Raw genomic sequence first — 18,280 nt, 5'->3', positions numbered from 1 at the left:
GGCTAATAAAAGCTTATCTTCCACTCCTATAGTGACCACCAGAGGGAGACATAGACCTGTCCAAATCTTCTCAAAGACACCCAGTGTTTTAAGTATTTAATGGGCTCAAACTGTCACATCACACAGAGTTCGTAGGTCTTAAATGTCCACAGTGGGGGGTCAGACATGAAATCCAGAATCTCTCAATCCTGTTGAGATGAATACAAATCTGTGCCTCAGGCATCTCTCAGGGAAAGACACGGAGACACGTGAGTGAGCACACAGAAGCTCATTATTGATTTTCAAAGTGAGGAGGAGGAGGACAGACTGTGGTGTCTCTCACCAGTGGCTAAGTGAGACGTGTGAAAATCTTTGGTTCTCTCACAAAGCTGAGGGATCATTTTGTCACACACCTAACGACATGTTAAAGGTACAGTGCAAATCAATACAGCCAACTGAGAATAATGGGTGTTGGCCTACTTTATTGCTTTCAATCTATAATACCGGTACAATTTTGTTTTTATAGTACAGAACGTTGAGATACAATTCTGCATATATTGCACCAGCTAGACAAATTTTCAATTATGTAATTGATTGGAAAGACAAATCTTATCCTGGGAGATATGTTTCAGAGCAGTAATCTTTCCAGAAAATCTGAAGGGTTTTTAGATTTAGCTCAAGAAGTATAGGAAATTCAACCCATGAGGAAAGACTCGGTGTTTAGTCTTCAGTATGTAAGAAAGGTTTTAAATAGTGGAATTTGACGATACACAGGTTACGTGGGAGATCCATAAACTGCTTCAGGATTTAGCAATGTGTCAGATTTTTGTGTAGTAGGAATTGATTTTTGGGATAGAGGAATAATTAAAATATATATGAACAATGCAGGTTTTTATTAGTTGTTCACTTGAGCATAGTCTACCGAATACTGTTTATGCATCTCTTCCATATTTACAGACATGATAAGTTATTGTATTCAACTTGTGTGTCATCCACTCTCTACCTATATACCATGTAACGTCCTTACACAGGAAATACTAATTTTCATTCTTCTCGATCCAAAGCCCTGGATCACAGTCAGACATCCGTTTGGAGTGACCATCTTTGGTTTCAAGAGGGTGAAACAGTTCAGTTTTCCCACTTGGAAAAACCTGACATCAACCAGTTCGAGCAGAGATAATCCTCCCAGCCCAGGGCTCACAAGTTTTCACATTGAGATGACTGAGTCTGCAGTTCTTGGCCTTCGCTGTGACCCTGTTTGAGGCCTCTAATGGATGGACAAGCTCTGGGAATCAGCTGTGCTGCCAGCGTCTGAGCACACACACACACACACACACACACACACACACACACACACACACACACACACACACACACACACACACACATGCACACTTTCTACCCTTCTCTCACTCCTTTTCTCTCCCTCCCTCACACTCCCCCGGAGTGGCAGTTATTGAACTGTGACAAACGAGCCGTGTCAGACCAGCCCCCCTACCTGGGGGATTGGCTAAATGACCTTTCCATTACCCAACCACTGCTGTATTCCCCCTCCACAGATAGAGTTACACATGCGGCCGCACAGCCCATTTGCCAGGACCAAGTGTCACTGTTGCTGCCATTAGCCACTGCATCCTTCTATACTTTCTGACACAAACTTTTATTTTAATTCTGTTTCAATTCATCTCATGGCAGCAGATCGCTTTGGCCACCCCACATGCAGTATTTATCTTGATTTTGTGCACTTACATTGCAGTGGAGTCTGGCCCATGTGTGCATGTCGAGTGACAAACATGTGATGCCAGAGACAGCTTGTGTCTGGTTGCTAGGTTTGTGTGTGTGTGTGTGTGTGTGTGTGTGTATGCGTGTGCGTGTGCTCTGGCCTGCAGAGCGTGTGACTCAACTGGTTTTCACACATTCTCCATCCTCCCTTCTTGCTAATCCTCCGTTGACCAGTGGTACCAGTCCTGAATCGGCCCCGATTCTTTAGGGAACAAGTCTGAGGAGGAGGAGAGTGAAAAGAGGGGGCGGTGAGAGGAGTGGAGGTCAAAGGTTAAAAGTCGATGAGGAGTGCAGTGATCGAGAAGGAAGAGGATAGGCTAAGATGATGCAAGATGAGAGAGAGGGATGGAGCCGGTGCGAGGGACGAACAAGCCAGAGGAAGAATGGGAGGCAGTCAGGGACAGAGGAGTAAAAGTCCGAGGGAAGAGAGGCTGTGAAGTGAGCAGTGCTTGGTCGATTGCTGCTGCCTGCTGGAGAGGAATGCAATGAAGTGAGTCCTTGGCTGCATTAGTGGGAACCTGTTAGGAAGCTGACAGATGGGCAGCTAATGATGTGTAGGCACAAGGGCAGGGACTGTAGTTGCTAGTGAGACAATCTGTAGTGGCTGTCATAATACAGCTGAGAACCAACAGCTGAGGGCAGCGGCGAAGGAGGAGGAGGAGGAGGAGGATGAGGATGAGGAAGAGGAAGAGCAGAATCACACTGACCCCAGACAGCGAGCTGCGTGGGGGCCTTTCTCACGTTTGATCTACATCTGGCTTCAAATGAAACATTTATTAGCCGTCTTTAATCCTCCTTATTACTGCTAAGAGCCCGCGCCTTGATCAATCTGATCCTCATGAGTGGGTTATTCCCTGATGCGACTCTCTGGACACTGGGATGAGAGCAGCATGGACACACACATCTTGTTTGCATGTTTGCATGGATTTTTTTTTTTTGGTATAAATATTTGATGATGCCCGGATGTCACACAATGCGATCATGTCCATGTTTCTTTTCATTTGATGATCTTAAATTGACCATGGTTGCCTGCGCGTGTGTGTGTGTGTGTGTGTGTGAATATGAGTTTACAGTATGTGTTGATGAAAAGGTTGAAGGGTGAAAGGATTGTGTGTGTGTGTGTCTGTATATTTGAGTTGAAGTGTACTGGTGGTGACCCCTGTAAACGGGACGCGTGCCACAGGCGATTCCCCCTCCACCCCTGATAACCCACGGTGCCTTTGATTTTTGTGTTACACTAATCAGCCCAGTGGCCATTGTCTCTGCAGGGACGCACCCTGTCCTCCTCACCTGTCCCCATGTCCTATACCCTCTTTCCTTCTGGCCAACTTCCCCTCTCCTCTCAATTTTCTTTTTTCACCATTTTTTTCTTCCCATCTCCCCATGTCATTATCCTCCCCTCTCCTCTCACCTTCCTTGTGCTATCCCCTTCTTTCTCACTCCTCCTTTTCCTCTCACTCTCTCTCTCTCTCTCTCTCTCCAGCCTCTGCATGTTTCAAGTCCAGCCGGTCTCTCGTGACCCGGCCTTTTACCACCCCATGCTGCCTGTCTGTGTGTGCAGAGACGTGTGCACATACCTGTGCTTTTACAGTATGTGTTTGCACTGTGTCCACGTGTGTGTGTGTGTGTGTGTGTGTGTGTGTGTGTTGCAAAGCCAGAAGGGGAAGACTGCTAATTTGCTAAGTGGTTTCATCCATCTGCCAGAGGACAGAGATTCTGCTGGGGTTCACTCCTCTGATCCAGGCCACAAGGGGAGTCAGAGTGTGGCCAGACAGAGGCCAACACACCAACTCCTGTCTGTGCTTTGTTGTTTTTGTTCAAAGAGGATGGGGCAGTGTGTGTGCGTGTGTGTGTGTGTGTGTGTGTGTGTGTGTGTGTGCGTGTGTGTGTGTGTGTGTGTGTGTGTGTGTGCTAGGTAGGTTTAAAAGGCTGTAAAGTGGAACATGGCCTGGTGTTTGACAAACACAAATGGTATCAGGTTCCACCATAATGTGTAATCCCCTTTCAATTTCGTACATACACAAATTTGAACTTGCTCTACAGAATAGTTCAAATAAACCCAACCTTGACTCTGATCTTAAAATATCTGAATGAATGAAACCACACCAGAATAATAATACTATTTTGCCAATTCCTCGGCTTCACAATTCATCTGTTATTTAACTCATATGAAATTCTGCATAATATATTTATAATCGAACAAACATGCTGAGACTTTGCCCGGTTTCACTCATCACATCTAAGACAGGGTTGATCTGCCACCAAGCTGTATCTTACAATATTTCACTGGGATTGGTGGGGAGACGGTTTTTACTCGTAAAATTGGGAGATTCTCAAGAGACAGTTTAGAGACAGGGTTATCTTCAAAAAGTTCCCTGCAGAGAAGACTCCAAATATACATCTGTTGTGCAGCAAGGCCCCTTGTGACAAGTCAACTGGAACTCAGTGGAGAGGCCGCATTCAACGCTGTATCATCCAAGACAACCTCTGCTGCTCATTGTTCAGCATGCACGCTTCGAAAGTAACTCCAGGCACAGATCAAACAGCAGGTGGGGCTGTTGAGTTTCTGAATTAGTCCTTTGAGTTTTGGGGCTTATGCAGCTCTACATCCACATTCCTTTTGTTTTGTCTTCTGTCTCACAGATAGCGGTGAGGCTTTCTGAGAGAATTATCAGCGTCCGTTTAGGGATGTAAATTCTTTAGGTTTATTACAAAATTCCCAGCAAAATTTAATAAAAAAAACTTGGCCAGTTGTCTGAGAAAGACTTTGGGAAATCACAAAGTATTGTACACATTCTTTCAAACATTTCCTTGAGAAAATGCATTCTCTGCAGCCTATCCTATACTATATTAGGTTTGGACAATACCTGATGTATTCATTTCACTCAGTGTTGTCTTGTTTTCTGTATTCATTGGCCAGTCAATGGCCAATAGGTCCCAAAAGAGTGTCCTTTTTTAAAAAGTTTATAATTTGATTATTCTTAATTCCGCAAAAACAAAAACTTCAAGAGCTCGAACTGTGGGCTGATGGTGCAAAGGTAATTCGGTGGTGCATGCAGATGTCGGACTTCTACAAGAGCAACAGCAGCACCTTTGTGTGACAGTTGGTCTTTTATGTTGCGTTCCTTTGAGCAGCACAAGGTTGGTTGTTGGCAATCCATCAGACATTTTATTGCCACGGTAAAACTGAGGACAGCACAGGTTACATTTAACAGTATTACAGCGGGGGGAAGATGAAGGCAGCTCTCGATTAAGCAGAGGCTCCGATTTGTTTAGCCGTCCTTTTCCTTTACCTCCATCACAGGACGATTTCTTCCCTTTATCTGGTTTTGTCGAGCTCGAGCAAAATACGTGGCAGAGCAGCTAATGAGCAGTGAATGCTGCATGTATGACTACAGTGACGTGGGTGGTTTTCCCCCTAATGTATGTTGTAAAGTGATTCTGTGTAGTCAGCCACAGTCACAAACAACTAGAGACTGATTATGTCGATGATGCATGACCACATCTTCATTTTATTTACAGTTGTTTGACATTAAATTTCAATAGAACAAATTATTTTGTTTTAGTATGCATCATATTGTACCTGTAATAAATAACATTTCAACTACTGACTTATGCTGCACCGTCACCACGGTGACAGGCAGCGGTGTAATTTTGGACTACCAACACTATTCCCTTTACGTCAACTGCCAACGGTCGTTATGTTCTGCGTCTACATCGACGGTTATTCAGCAAAAGAAATGATTGCAACTGCAGGGCCAAATGAGGAGCAATTTTTATTCTGTAATATGTATAGATATCCATACTCTTGGTTTTCTGCTAAATTACTTAAAATCAGATTTAAACAAATGTGTAAAGCAGATTATCACTATCGTTACTTCCCAACAATCTGAGTGCGATGCTGTCTTCAACCCATCTTTATCATGCGTGTTCTACATCCTCCTCGAACAATAATCAAATATTGGACAACTTTAAAACCAAACCAGACAAAAAACGACAACAACAACAACAACTTCATTTCCACATGATAAATTGCCGTTAGTGTGAGTGTGGCTCCATCCTGGCGTGACTGGGTTATGCAGGGCGGCAGGCAGGCCCAGGTATCGCAGTTACAGTGGTGTTGTGCTATGCGGTGGTGTGCATGATTATCGACCAGCGTGTCATGCAGGATAAGGCCCAGTGTGCCTCTGTTGACTGCTTTGCGGTCAGCACTGCAGGGAGCAGGATTGTGGTTAGCCTACAGACAGCCAAGGCTGTGTAAGAAGATCAGCTGTGTGTGTGTGTGTGTGTGCGTGCGCGCATGTGTTTGTCTTTCCACTGTGCCCTTTCTTTGTTGCCTCCATGCTCTGTGTCTCTGTCCCCATACGCCGATTTTCTTTCTCATTACTTTTCTAACTTCTGTTTTTATTCCTCTTTCCTCTCGTTTGTCTCTCCCGTGCCGTGCCACTTACTAACACAAACACACTTACTGTGTGCAACATGCAACCCTCGTACACTTTTGCTAACCAAGCCTTTTGGAAGCGCCTCAGGCTTCAAACAAACCCCCGGTGCTTATGAAGCTACAGTCTACACTCTTTACTCTTCACTACCTATCACCGCAACTGCTTGACTGAGTCTTCACTGACATGAAATACAGTCTATAATACTGCTCTTTCTTATCCTTCTTCTTCTTGTTTGCAATTTTTTTTTTTATTTAGCTCAAGTTCTATTTCGTCCCTGCTCTACACACACACACACACACACCAGTGACCACAGATGCATGCAGGAGTCGGGCCCTGTGGCTGGGGCTAATGGACAGCTCATAAATGGCATGGAGCATTGCACAGGGGAGGGAGGCAGAAATGCAGTGTTTGCCATGCTCTGATTCTTCCCCGTCCCGATGATAGCGCGGTTCCAGAGAGCTTCATCAATTCTTCATGGGGCCCGGCGCTAAACACAAACAATATCTGACGGAGGTTTGCCACAGGCATGCTCCGGGCACCCTAAACCTCCTCCTCTGTCCCCTCTCAGTACGTTTTGCAAGCTTGAGCAGTTTTGATACAGTCGCGGCGGAATGGGGACATCTTATTCAACATCCAGTCGATTGTTCGAGGTGATGTATTTTAACCTCGACTGGGCTTGATTCTTGTCACGACACACTGAAGCTATTGATTGTGGTTTTGTTTGTGTTATTACACTTTTGCCGGATTTTTTCCAGCAGAAAGATGAGCGCAGATTACTGTTGCATGTCTGCACATCTGTATTTTTTGATGTGTGTGTTTTACAGGTATGGCATTAATCTGAATTAGTCTAATGCAGGAAATATATCACAACATGACTATAAACAGATTGAATTTAAACAAAAACATCCTTTCATTTGAATTGGTTCCATGAGTGAGTGACCACACCTGTTCATCTTCCATTCTCATGAAAGAATTTTGATGATGAGGATGATTTTTTGTTTTAACGCTTGAGTGTCCTCTGTGTTTTTGTAGCATCTGTAAGGACATCAGCAAAAACTCAGTCCGGCCACTGTCATTATATTTTGCAGTGACATCCACGTCTTGTTTGATGAATTTGTTTGAATAACATCCAGAGCCCTTAACCCCAGAATTTAAATGTCGTATTAGTTTTTCATCAAACGCTCCTGTACGGTACTTAAATTTATGTCACTTCATTCATTAGAGGACCTGAGGCACTTCTCCCTGTCATGCAAATGAAGCCTATTTGCATAATTTGTTTGCCAAACACATCCGGGCCCTGATGCAACAAAATCATCAATAATCTTACTCAGATTTGGAGACGTTTCGTCTGCTCCTGCACTCTGATGTGGATTAGTTTATGGAGATGGAACCAGTTCTTACTTTCTTCTTGTTATCCCAATAACACACAGTTGTGTAGTGAAAAAGAATAATCAAATTGATATTCAGGTCTCCTGTAGTGACTCCACTCATCCGTCTCTGCCGCTGATGGAGGATGATGGGGAGTGCGGTGAGATCAGATGTGTTGCTCATTCATTTTCTCGGATGAAGCAGCCATTTATTTTACTTGGGAGCTCACTCACAGTTCTGTGTTTTATCCTACAGGAACGTATTATTAGAACATGAATTGTTTTCCCAGTGGACAACATATTGGACTGAAAAAAGAGACTTTTAACGGAACGTTATCAAAACTACCATCATACAACCATGTTCCTTTGTTTTAATGTTCTGTATTAAAACCAGTTTACCTGCCAACATTGTTCTGCTATTTTCGGGAGCTCGTTTTACAGCACAGGCTACATGACCGTCAACGGAGCTCAAATAGTAAATTACATATTCTTCCCTGTAGCTGCTGCGGCGGCCCCCATCCTTTCTCAGCCTCGGCTCCTCATTCATTACCTGATGAGTGCTCACCGGCACGGCCCTCTTCCCACTGTTAACCAGCATCCATAATCAGGAACGGTGGCGAAGACATCTTTCACTAGTTGACTTGTCATTAACTAAAAGCATTGTCGAGCTTTACTCCCAATTACCACTCCTCTCACTGCTCACATAAATCACACGTTGTCGTCTTTCATGAGCTGCACTCTTGTCGGATTTTCTCTCTCTCTCTCTCTCTCTCTCTCTCTCTCCAGCCCGCCCGCCGCTGCCCGCTCACCCACTGCACTCTCTTTCCGCTGCCCCGCAGGAGGCTTCTTTGACCAGTGTGCTTTGTGGATGTTGGTGCAGTGCCATTAGGAGAAGGAGTAACTTTACCTCCCAACCCGTCCTCCTTTATGTTGAGTGCAAACAGTGGTTTGATTGCTGGAGGTTTAGGCGAGAGCAACAATAGAGACCTCATCGTTTAAGCTGTTATGATCTTTTAATGGTCTTCCATTACTGTATCGTTATCCTAAAGCCAGCAGTCACTGCTGCGGGCGCTCGCTTTCGTATCACTTTCATTAAAAGGAGGCCAGGATCATTTGTAGTGGCATTTAAGTCATTTGTTGAGGGTGTGCGTGTGTGTGTGTGTGTGTGTGTGTGTGTGTGTGTGTGTGTGTGTGTGTGTGTGTGTGTGTGTGTGTGTGTGTGTGTGTGTGTGTGTGTGTGTTTATAAAGGAGACTAGCTGAGGTGCAGTGTATTTTTATCTGGATCATCGATCTGTTTCAACCTTCCCTCCTCTGCTCCTGGGTGTAGAAGCCTTGACCTTCATTGTGGGAGGTATTAGTGAGCCATGTGACCTCCGCTCTGGGCCACTGCTGCTACACCACTCTCTCACACTCTCTCTCACACGCACACACACACACACACACACACACACACACATACAAACACCTGCTTGCGAACGCAAAAAGGCACTTACAGTGTGTCATAGATAACAATAATAGGAAAAAAATAGGCAGGAAAGTATGAATTAAAGGTGTAAAGTTCCTTCTGCAACCATCACTCCACACTGTCTGGGTTACAGTTGCTGCACACGCAGAAGAGTGCACACACACACACACACACACACATGCACGGAGGGGGTCAGGGTCTCGAAACACAAGATTTCTGTTGTCTTTGTTTGTCGTCAGCACCTTCTCAGGCGGTTGAGGTTTCGCCTTATCCGGAATCAGCCAGGCGCTGCAAAAGGGGTACGTCTGTGTATGTTTGCGTATCAGGGAGTTAGTGTGTGTAAGGTATTGTGTGTCTAAGTGTGCGCAGGGTGAGCAGGCTGTCTCTGTGCTTTTTTTTCGCGTGTGTGTGTGTGTGTGGATGTGTGTGTTGAGGAGAAGGTGGAGGGCTCAGTAGCTGAAGGGCCCTGTATTGATGTCCGCTGCCTCCCCCCCCCGAGGCCCAGCTCTGTGGGATTGTGTGTCAGTAGGACAAAGACATGGCGCCATCCGTCCTGCTCTACGGGCCAGTAACTAGAATTAATTACAAACCAATCGAATCCGCTGCAGCCAATTGGTAAACTAATTGGTAATTCCAGCTGCCCATCTAGTCATGGATGGGCATCTAGCTGTGGCCACTTGTGTTCGAGGTGGGGGCCCCTGAGACAGACTTTTCTTTTCTGTAGCTGTGCCCAAATATAGTCGACTGTGTTGTTACAGCGTTACAGAAATCACTGAAGACTCCTGTGTACCGTGAGATTAATTTGTTAGTGGGAGGGCAACATCTAGATTGGCTTTTTGGTTTAGTTTTATTGACATTCCATTAGGGTTGTTTGAATGTAAGTAAATATCTTTCAGTACTTTTTTTTGTAAATTGAATCATTAGAACTACTTTGTACTGAAGAAGGACTCTGTATTTGGATCATATCAAAATATGACTCTAACCTGATTGCATTTATGCCTGAAAATGTGTCTCCAGTGTCTCCAGTGAGATCTGATTGACATCTGATCACTATGTAAGAATATGGTAGTGATCTGTGACACGGCGTTAGTGTGTTTGCCTTATTTTTGATCGGTCTTCATTCCATCCACAGGCATCCTGAACAACGTGAGGCGAGGACTGCTTCGTGTCCTTGCAGGTTTGGAACAGTCACGTGCGATTATTATTTCCTTTCACATACAGCTGTCGTATGTGGACTGACGAAACTTATTTGCATTTACACTTGTGTTCAATTTGGTCACAATGTGTCCCTGACCACCTCCAGAGGTGACTTGGCCAATCGGCTCACAATCCATCCTCAATGTCTCTTGGAAGCCTTTACTCCTGTACTTTCATACACTTTTCATTTGCACCTGAAATGCATCGAAATACCCGGTGTTAACAGTCTCTTTAAAAGCAACAGCTGTGGTTAGAGGCATTATGATTTCATTTATATATGTATGTCCCATCTTCGTGAATGGGAAATTCTTCAAATTTGGCCCAAATGTTATTTTAACATGTTCACCCAAGAAAGAACTGATTAGATTTCGGTGGTCAAAGGTCAGGGTCACCGCTCATAAAACACTTTTTTTTTGCCATAACTCAGTATTTCATATGCTAATGACCAATAACATATTGTATGTCTAATGTGTATCTAATAGTGATGATATTTTATATCCATCCAGAGATCAACTTTACTATGACATCATAGTTTTCTACAAATACACTTAATACCTTTCATTAAATTAATTCCAAGTCTTCACTACATGTGAAATCTGGACTGACATGGATGTAAACTGCAACTTGACTTGTTGTCCTCCTTCCTTGCAGTGGGGTGGTAACAAAACTCTCAGGAGACGTATATACTGTATGTTCAGATGCTGTTCGTTCATTTGACAACTCCAGTATAAACCCACTGACTCCTTAAGTGAGAAAATATGTTTTTTTGTAAATTGGATGAATGGACCCTTTTAAAGTGACCTGGAGCCCTCCGAGTCATATCTTATTTAAACAGACAGGCACTGGGCAGGCCATGCTCCACTGGCCCTCCGCCTGCCCCAGCTGCTTGTTGCCTGTGTCGTAGAAGTGGTGGACATGAGGGTCAGGTTACGGCCCGTTCCGACGTGGCCCCGGTGATGGGGGACACAATAGAGCTACTGGCCCCACTATCCCACTCCAGACATTCCCCACAAATAGCCCCATTAGCTGGGACCGCTGCCCCTATTCTTCCAGCCCATTCAAGGATACCTTTCAGCATATCTGTAGTCTATATAGCAGGTAGGACCGCTGCTATGGAATTGTGAGAGATGACGATGGTTCGGACGAGCATTCACCCCTTTGAAAGACCTTTCGACCGCTTGTGGTTTCCTTTTCCGATTGATGCTCTTCATCACTCCTCCAGTGTCGCTTCTGTCTTTGAATATCCGAGGAGAAAAGTTCTCCAAAAAATGGACACCTTTCTGTTTTCCAGTGAGCCGTCAACATGTCTGGCTCTTGCCGTTTGGGAGGAAGTGCATGAGGGAGGATGAAAGGCATGTCACGGTGCCAGGTTTCTGCAGGAACATCAATCTCCCAATTAGGCCTGAAATAACCTGGCCTGACCTGACACTTCCTGTTTGCCTGAGCACGAGAGAGAAAGACAGAGGCAGAGAAAGGGAGAAGAGGAGGAGGACAGCGAGGCAGAGGGAAAGTGTGAGAAATGAAATATAAAACTGAATGATGGAGAGAGAGAGAGAGAGAGCGTGGCAGGAGACCAGCCAGTGAAATGTATGTTATGAGGGAGTGTATTTGCATACCGTGCATGTGTGTGTGTGCGCTGACTTATCTCATCACATTCCCTCACTGACAGTTGCACTTTGTCCCTGTCAGGTTACTGTCTGTTCTCATGCACGGTGTCTCAGGTTTGACTGTCATCTGTTGCTTACACAGTGAAACTGTAACTGTCAGTTGCTCAGTTGTGCCTCATTAGTTGGAGGATACTTCTAGTTTACTGCAACCCGGGTCTAACCGTTACTGTCAGTAATAACAGCGTTGTGCAAACACAAGTTCTGCATGATCATACAGGTGTTCGCCAAAATGATTGGGAAGGTAAATAGTAAATTTCTCTGTTTTAACATTCATCCCAGGGTTAAGACCAAATTCTTGGTTCATCTTTGACCTACACCACAACTTACTGTAATTGTGCACCTCAAATTAAAGTGTTTCACGATGATATCCCTTCGGTGGGATTTTTAAGTTGCAGTAAATTAGAAACAGACAGAAAACCTTGGCTCAGATCTTAATGATTTTTATTTTTTGAATCATTTTTAATAAGTAAGAATCAAAGTTTCTACCTATTTTTTTCTTTAGGTCTTCTTAACACTCAAAATACAGTAAATCTGCTCCATCAGGACTGTGTGGGTGAGCTTCAATCAGATTGGACAGAGACTGACAGTGCACACAACCCACCAACTGCCGTCAGATTCAAATACTGTTAAATCCTGTCTGGTGCGTGGAGGTATGTGACATCATCTACTTCCAAATGTGCTCCACCTACTTTAAAGCAGTGACAGTAGGAACAAACTTAAACTTGATGATGATTCTGTTCTGACGTTGGTAGAAAATGGTCTCATACCTCAAAGTAAGAAACTACTGAGAGAGTAACTGTTTTAATACCTTTAATGGTTTTGCCATCTTTTAAAGAAATGAGTGAGTAGTTGTTTTCTTATCATAGTTCTATTAATCTGTAGGATTAATTGCCTGAGCCTTGTATGTGAGTCCTTTCATCAGCGAAGGCTAGAATTAAGGCAACAAGGTGTAAATCTGCACTTTGAGATTGCTTTTAGCAATGAAAAGTGCTCTATAAATGATATTTATTATTATTATTATTATTATTATTATTATTATTATTATTATTCAAATTTTCCTCTGCAAACATGTCACGTCTCCCGTGACTCAGCATTGTGAACGTTGTGTCCTGTCGAGCAGGAGAGTTTGAAGTGTTGGTACCAGTCACCACGTTACACACACACACACACACACACACACACACACATGTATGCACTCACTCACGGCACACACACACATGTTACTTGCATCATAAACATGGCCGGTCAATGGGCCGAGCAGTATTTCAAGGTAATCCACCAGTTTATTGGCTTAAACCAAATGACCAGTACACTCATAAATTGATTAAGGCACAAAAGTGCAGGCTTTCAAGTAGGCGGCCCCTCCCCCAAATTGTGCTTTTAGCACAGACTCTACATTGATTGTTTTACTAGTCCTTTGCACTGGTTCTGGCTTTTTGTTTCCCATATGGGTAATAACCCAGTTTACTGACGTAGAAATGTATTTTACATGAGCTGGTTTGTAGGATTACAAAGACAGGAAGGAGACCCTCACTTTCACTAGTGCTGCCCAGGAAAGGTTTCTACGGCGGAAAGCCAATTCTTTACAGTTAGTTTAAATTAAACTTTTCTTTTTTTTGTTTTTTTGTTTCTTTCATCCTGGGACGTGAGTTTTGATCTTAACCCTTTCCCACCGTCAGAAACAAGATAGCCTAAATCAGCCAAGTCATGAACCCCTACTGATTTATAGAGTTCAGGAACACAAAAAAATGTGACCTGACCTACAGTAAATTTCACAAAATCAATGTCCACTGAAATGTCAGGGAGGGAAGCCGGTTTTAATGAGATCACAGGTTACAGTTTCTGGTTACTGAAAGAGTTGTACTCACAAATCAAAAGCTTCTATCCCCTGCATAACACACACATTTGGTTCCAGGGTCGGTTTTCTCAGAGTAGCAGTGAGATCAAGAGTTTCCACCTATTAAGTTAACACTGCTGATCTGTGCAGGATAAACAGGAATTGCAAACCAGATTAGAGGCACATTTTCCTCTCAGATGCCCAGTCTGCACTGTTAGGATCTCCCAGTTAGGCCAGTGGAGCAAGATAGATGATCGATGGCTTGTCTGAAAATCATTCGCCTAATCTGATTTGTAGGGATTTTCTCTCCTTCAGCAACGGAAGCGGTGGCTGGCTGGGAGAGAAAAACTGAAGTGGGAGTCTGCCGAAACATTGGTTCAATATGGACATTATTCTGAAACCTGAGACTACAGGAAATAGATATTGATCATGATGACCATTTACTCACTCCGTGGCTGTGTTGGGGGGCAAAGCGAGACCTACCAAGAAGATCCTTAGTTGAGTAAAGATGGCACAGCAGTCTCCTTTATATGCTGCAGACAACTGTGCTGTGATTTTCTTCAAATCATAAGTTTGGTGCTATTCTTTACAGTCAACAAATGCCACCAAAAGACCAAAACCAACGATGAATTGATTGCGCCATTGTTGTCCAGAAATGATCAAAAAACATTGGTGAGCCATTCTGTTGCACTGGCTGATACATTCCTTTACTATAATGAACATGAGCAATGTGGGGTTTTTTTTGTCAATCCCACACGTTGTGCTGCTGCAATAAATACTCACCGGAGCACCAAATCCATAATTTTAAGTTGTTCCCAACAAATGTACCACTTACTGCTGCTCCACTAAGATTTGCTAGAAACTACAGTGTCCTGCTGTGTTTTGGGGAATTGAAAAAATAAATCTGTGACCCATTTTTTAAAGATTGACATCCTTAGTAGGAATGAGTGGACTCAACTAAGTGCCATGAACAGACCAAGGAACATGGAAAAAAAAATAAACAGGAAATTAACAGAGTAACGTTGTAGCTTTTGATATTGGTATTGATATGGGTTTTGTTGACATTAAAAGACAGATATAATATCTAGGGTCTTATCCTTTTATTCCATTTTTGATTTATGGAAAAGTACAGAAAATTATAGGCACAAAGCAAATACCACAAGTAATTTTCAAACTTATCATGTTGAGATAACAGGGCAGCACATTCTTTTCTACCACCTGTCATGAGCAGGATATGCAGCCGTATCCTCTACTTCTCCGAGCTATTTACGTATCTCCCCTCTTCTGGTTTTTACATTATTCAGATCCCAGAAATCTGTTTGCCCAGACACTAAAGCCCGAGCTTTCGGCTGCCATTAGTGTCTTTTTTTCCCTTTATCAGGCGGCTGAAACTACCTGTGATCGTGAAAAATTCATTGGAGCACCAGTCATTCATGTGGAAAAAAAGACAGTCTAATGCCTTTCCAGTATAGCCCGGTTATAACCATGATAACAGCCAAACTGGCTTTTGGGGGGTAATGTTTCATACGGGGCTCTCCTCTCATCTCTCCTTGAATCTATGTCATTCCTGCTCGGTAGCCTTGTACTGTCACTGCTTCAGGAGGAAGGCGGAACACACTGTAGCGCAATGCAACAAGCCGGTGCTGATTTGTCTTAAGACTGCACCTACGGGGTCGCTGATCATGGTCATCTCTGGGGCTTCGAGTGACAAGACACAGAGACGGAGCCCAAGAGAAAAACATAACACATAATCAAGTTATAATCTCATTATGTTCTATCATGACACAACAGTGAAGCATTGTGGTAATGCCTCTTCCTCAAGACCAACATGCACAGTCTCACACACACACACACACACACACACACACACACACACACACACACACACACACACACACACACACACACACACTGATGTCATTCTTTAGTTCTTGGTAATGTATTATTCAAGGGGAAATTATGTATATATATATATATATTTTATTATTATTATTTTTTCTTTTTTTCTTTCTACCACCAGTCTCCTCCAGGGAATTCCACCAGCATTGATCTTGTCAGAGACAGACGGGATGTGCAAGATAACAATATGAAGACGAAGGAATGGAATTCAAGAGGATTTGTCTCGGTTAATACTGTTAACATTCAAATATGCAGACCCGATCGGAGGTGATGTTTGGGGGAAGACAGAATATAAGTGTGTGTGTGTGTGTGTGTGTGTGAGCGAGAGGGGGGGAGGAGAGAGTATGAGATCAACAGAATAGATCAATACAGTATGAGAAAGGAGGAAAAGGTCTGGTTGTCCTGTTTGGGTTGTTCATAGGCTCATGTCTCCATGTGTAAGATGAGAGTATCACACAGTGTGTGTTGTTGTGTGGTCTGAAATATGGTCCTGGACTCAAGAACACATCTGGATGGGGGTTTCCCGGGACATTAGAATGTAGAAATGATCTTTAAGCTCCGTTGGAGATGTAGGCAAAGCAGTTATATCAGTGATGAAGTTATTTGAAAAACTTAACATTTTTCAGCAAGCTACAGGCGTAGTATGTTTTAGTTGTTTAGTGTATTTCTTATTTCATTAGCTGCAATTTTCATACAAATCGCTGACTTCTATTAAAGAGGTGACAGACAACTTTCATGCCCCTAGTGGTTCCAGGTGGTATTGTTGTTTTGGTTACAGTCGTAAAGACGCTGCAGTAGCAAGACGCAGGTACGAACGCAGATGCTTAACCTTGGAGCCGACTCCTGTTCCTACTTCGTCCCGGTTGCCAAGAGAATAACACAGTTAAAGTGAGGCTTATAGAGGACCATCGCCTTTTTTCATTACCTTTACACCGTGCAATCAATTTTTACACCATAATGGCAAGTTTAAGCCCAAAATTTGTCTATTTCCACTTTAAGAAACAAAATCATGCTATAGCAGTCAGCTTCTGCTCGATTTTCAGTCCATTACTCGACCCCTACCCAGACTCTCTGTGCTTCCACTGCTAAACAAAGAATTAAAACACTTCCTATTTAAATGTATTGTTGTAAACTACTACTGCCACAGGAAAAACCAATAGGACTACCACATGTTAACACTGTCTTGTTTTGATGAAGTCGAATGTAAGTTTCCTTAACCTGAATCGTATAATTAGTTTCAAAACAATCACTATTTCCAGACCGAGCGGTGAAACCTAAGACACTCTGTAATGATGCTGCTTTAGTACTTAACTCGTCGCTGTGGCAAATTACCGAGCGTGAATGATAACATCTCTTAAAACATATAGTAAATGAAGTCGCACAGCGTCATGAGACATATATAAGCAAACGCCCCAGCTGCTGCACAACAGACCCCTTGACACGGGGCTGCAGAGATATTTCAGTCTGAGCGGGGTGAGAGATGAGGACCGAGGGAGTGTGGGGGTTGAGTTGACTCCCACAGGAGACTGTGACGCCTAAACAAATTCGATAACCTAACCTTGTTACCCCCAAGTTGCATGGCACTGGCCTCCATAACACCCCCCCAACCCCCCCCACCTCCATCCAAAACAATAGCTTAAGCAGACAGGCAAGACAGTTTGTGCACAATATACACACTGGCGTGCACGCGTGTTCGCACACTGACAGCCACAAGTGCACGCACACACACGCACACACGCACACACACACACACACACACGGGGAGTGTAATGAATGAGTGGTTGTGAATGGATGGCTGTATGCACTTAGCGCCGGGTGTAGCCAGTCTCGGCCGTGGATGATGAATTGACAGCAGCTTGTAGTCGAGGCTGACAGGTCCTGTGAGAGAATGAGAGGAGAGGAGAGGAAGTCAAAACGGTGAAGATACTACCACACAGTTATGGCAGAGCTGCGGACAGAAGATGGTGGCGGGGAACGATTTAGAGGAGAAGGGAGAGGGAGGACTCCGTGGGGAAGGTGATGAAGCATGCAGCTCAGGTTTCCTGTCTCTGATGTAAGGCCAGCCGGGATCGATGGCTCCACTGGGGCCTCGGCCAGCACACTCCAACCTGCCTGCTCTCACAACTCTCACTCTCCCCCCCCCCCCCCCCCCCCCCCCTTTTGCCTCAATCCTTATCTCTTTTTCTCTTGCCATTGTCATTCGTCATTCTCTCCATCTGTCTCTCACTCACTCTGGTCTCAATCACAACAGAGGCCGCAGAACCCCACCGTCATCTCCTCGGTCACATAAACCGACGCACCACCTTTACGTGCCTTATTCACTCAGGTAAAGTGCAGCGTCTCCTTCCCTACGACGCTGCTCTGTCGCTGCATGTGTGGCTCAGAATGAGGGGAGGCTTCAGTAACATCCTGTGCAGGACATTGAGGTCACCTACTTGGGGTATGTGGGTCATTTAGATGAAGGAGTAATTCAGAAGACACAGCTAAATTGAAAAGCGTATGATATATTAATACTCAAACTAAGGGTTTTTCAATAGCATTCATATAAAGCTATCATTCAAAACATATACCTCCAACTCGACAAAATACAAATGAGCCCCAGTTTTACACATCTGTCCTGCTGGTGTTCACGACATCCAGGGGA

This window comes from Scophthalmus maximus, chromosome 4 (assembly GCF_022379125.1).
Source record: "Scophthalmus maximus strain ysfricsl-2021 chromosome 4, ASM2237912v1, whole genome shotgun sequence".
NCBI lineage: Eukaryota > Metazoa > Chordata > Actinopteri > Pleuronectiformes > Scophthalmidae > Scophthalmus > Scophthalmus maximus.
This window is presented reverse-complemented; position numbering follows the sequence as displayed.